The sequence below is a fragment of the Dama dama genome, chromosome 7, assembly GCF_033118175.1.
Source record: "Dama dama isolate Ldn47 chromosome 7, ASM3311817v1, whole genome shotgun sequence".
NCBI lineage: Eukaryota > Metazoa > Chordata > Mammalia > Artiodactyla > Cervidae > Dama > Dama dama.
Genome location: NC_083687.1, coordinates 16,663,529 through 16,666,851, shown reverse-complemented (window position 1 = coordinate 16,666,851; position 3,323 = coordinate 16,663,529). Strand labels below are relative to the sequence as shown.

Below are 3,323 nucleotides of genomic sequence, written 5' to 3'. Positions count from 1 at the left end.
AAAAATTAAAGTAAGATAAATCCTTACTTAACCTTTTACTATCTGGATGTTGTTATTCAGTTGCTAAATTGTGTCTTGACTCTTTGCAACTCCATGAACTGCAGCACACCAGGCTTCCCTGTCCTTCGCTATCTCCCAGAGTTTGGTCAAACTCACGTCCATTGAGTCAGTGATGCCATCCAATTATCTCATCCTCCATTGTCCCCTTCTCCTCTTGCCTTCAGTTTTTCCCAGCATCAGAGTCTTTTCCAATGAGTCTGCTCTTCACATCAGGTGGCTAAAGTATTGGAGCTTCAGCTTCAACATCAGTTCTTTCAATGAATATTCAAGGTTGATTTCCTTTAGGATTGATTAGCTTAATCTCCTTGCAGTCCAAGGGACTCTCAAGAGTCGTCTCCAACACCACAATTTGAAAGCATCAATTCTTCCATGCTCAGCCTTCTTAATGGTCCAGCTCTCACATTCATACATGACTACTGGAAAAACCATAACTTTGACTCTACAGACCTTTGTCAGCAAAGTGATGTCTCTGCTTTTTAATACACTGTCTAGGTTTGTCATAGTTTTTCATCCAAGGAGCAAGCGCCTTTTAGTTTTGTGGCTGTCATCACTATCCATGGTGATTTTGGAGCCCAAGAAAATAAAATCTGTCACTGTTTTCAAATTTTTTCCATCTATTTGCCACGAAGCTATGGGACCAGATGTCATGATCTTCGTTTTCTGAATGTTGACTTTTGAGCCAGCTTTTTCACTCTATCTGGATATGGATAGTCAATATTTTTCACTACTATCTGGATAGTCAATTCAGAATGGTATCATTTGATTTCTAACTGTTCCCTATGCAACAATGATTTTACCCTACTTTACTTTGTCTTCCTTCTTAGCTCAAACTTTAAGTTGCATTTTTCTACTTTATCAGAACATGTGACATTTACAAAGTATTTTCCACCTTTGTTCATAATCCTTGTATAAATTGTAGATCAACATGCTTTAAATACACTTTAAATATACTACACCCTCCATCATTCTTTTGCCAAAAATTTCCCTCGGTTATCTCTTGATTAGTTAGAGTTCATCCTCTAACAGGTCATCCAAGAAGGACTTAATCCAAGAAGGACTTAAGCGCACAGATTCTTTCACTCTTTGCATATATAATTTACTTTTCTATAGCCTTGATAATTGAATAATGGCTTTGTTGTATATAAAGTCCTTGGCTCACAATTTGTTTCCTTTCTTTGTTACTTTAGAATAATGTTCCATTCTTGCCTTGCTTTGCAGGTAGCTCTTAGATATACTGATGCCAATTTAATTTTTTCATACTCTTGTAGGTATTATGGGTATTGTGCCTGGAGTCCTTGGGTATGGTTTCTTTGTCTTTAAAATCTAATCATTTTTTAGGCTATGTTTCTGAGTTGATCATTCTCAGTCAATTTTCCCAGGCATATGGTTGACTCAAAGAAATATAGGCTTTCTTTTATTTGTATAAAGGATTCTTGAATTTTGTTTTAAAAATATTAGCTCTTTTCTATTATTCTCTCCAAATTTCAGGGTCACCAGTGTTCTTGATCATGAGAGAAGGGGTGGATATAGCAGAAAAGTGGAGGGACTGGATTTAGATAGGAACATGGATGGTCCATTTATATTACAGGAAGGAAAACAGAGGGTGTGGACATGGATGTTGACAGTTGGTAACTAAAGAAGTGCTCTTCTTTTCTTTCTTGGCCATGCCCCCGCAACATGTGGGATCTTAGTTCTTTCCCCAGGGATGAAATCCAGGCCCTTGGCAGCGAAAGCATGGAGTCCTGACCCCTGGACCGCCAGGAAACTCTCAGAAGGTTCTCTTATAATGGTTTTGGCATTCTCATTGATGAGAAGCAAGATCTAAGCTAACTCTCTAACTCCCTCACTTTAAAAAGGGTAGGGAAGAGTGCATTTGCCAAATTTAAATTTGTGTCCTGAGTGGAAAATCATTTACCAAAATCTGTGAATGATATTCTAGAAGGAGCTCAGAGAACAATCAGCCCCTGGCCCTTCTACCTAGTAGAACAAGCAGAGCTACTTCCTTCAGGGATTTGTTCACATCCAGAGGGACTGATCAATGGCATTGATGGCGGATTTGAACTAAGGGAGAAGTCAAACAGTCTGGAGGACTGTCCGCAGGAGGTGGTGTAGCCCTGCCCTGTATTGCTTTAGGAACAGTGAGAGAAAGCACCAACTTTGAGTGAGTATAAGAAAGAACTTCGAGAGCGCCCGCGGTGTCCATGGAGAGAGGTTGAGATGGCCGACCTCCAGCCCTAGACACCAGGGCGGCCGGATGGCGAGAATGTCGGCTTCGTTAGTCCGGGCCACTGTCCGGGCTGTGAGCAAGAGGAAGCTGCTGTCCACCCAGGCCGCCCTCACCCTGACACCTTCAGCGGTAAACAAGATAAAACAACTTCTTAAAGATAAGCCTGAACATGTTGGTGTGAAAGTTGGTGTCTGAACCAGGGGTTGTAACGACCTTTCCTACACTTTAGAATATACAAAGACAAAAGGAGACTCTGATGAAGAAGTTATTCAAGATGGAGTCAGAGTGTTCATTGAGAAGAAAGCACAGCTAACACTGTTAGGAACAGAAATGGACTATGTTGAAGGCAAATTATCCAGTGAGTTTGTGTTCAATAATCCAAACATCAAAGGAACATGTGGCTGTGGAGAAAGCTTTAACATTTGACCCCTCAGGACTGCTCAGGCTGCAGGCCCCAGGAGAGCTGTGGAAGCTCTAGGGCTTATTGAGGAAACCATGTGACTGTCACATGCTTAAGGTGTGTAATGTATGACTGCCTTCCAAGGAAAATAAAGTGATGCATTTGAAAATGAAAAAAAAAAAAAAAAGAACTTCAAGGACCAGGTGAGGTTGTTGTGTGAAGTGGTGAATCCTCTTTCCCCAGAAGGGGAATGTGCATTAAATATCATGATGTCAGAGATGTCGGGTTAGAGATTCCTGAGCCAGCAGACGGATGATTAGATGGTCTCCATTGTAACTCCAAGTTGACCATTCATTTTCTCTGTCTATCCAAATGCTCACTGTAAACAGCTCTTGTCCACTCTATCTTCAACATATTTTCAGAACCCAACCATTTCTAACTTCTTCCATCTGAATTGCCTTGGACCAGTCCATGGTTTTCTCCCTCCTGAATTATTTTGTAGCCTTTTAGATGATTCCCCTGCATTCCTCTTGGCCCCCCACTCTCCTACCTCAATCTATTCTCAAAACAACAGTTAGCTGATCTTTTTAAATCATGTCAGGCAGTGTCACTCCTCTGTATCAAACTCCCTGCTCC

At 41.0% G+C, this 3,323-nt stretch overlaps 1 pseudogene; it reads left to right on the top strand.

Moving 5' to 3' along the window:
• Positions 1-2,323: 2,323 nt before the first annotated feature.
• On the top strand, positions 2,324-2,858 carry LOC133059036 (iron-sulfur cluster assembly 1 homolog, mitochondrial-like; annotated as a pseudogene).
• Positions 2,859-3,323: the final 465 nt, after the last annotated feature.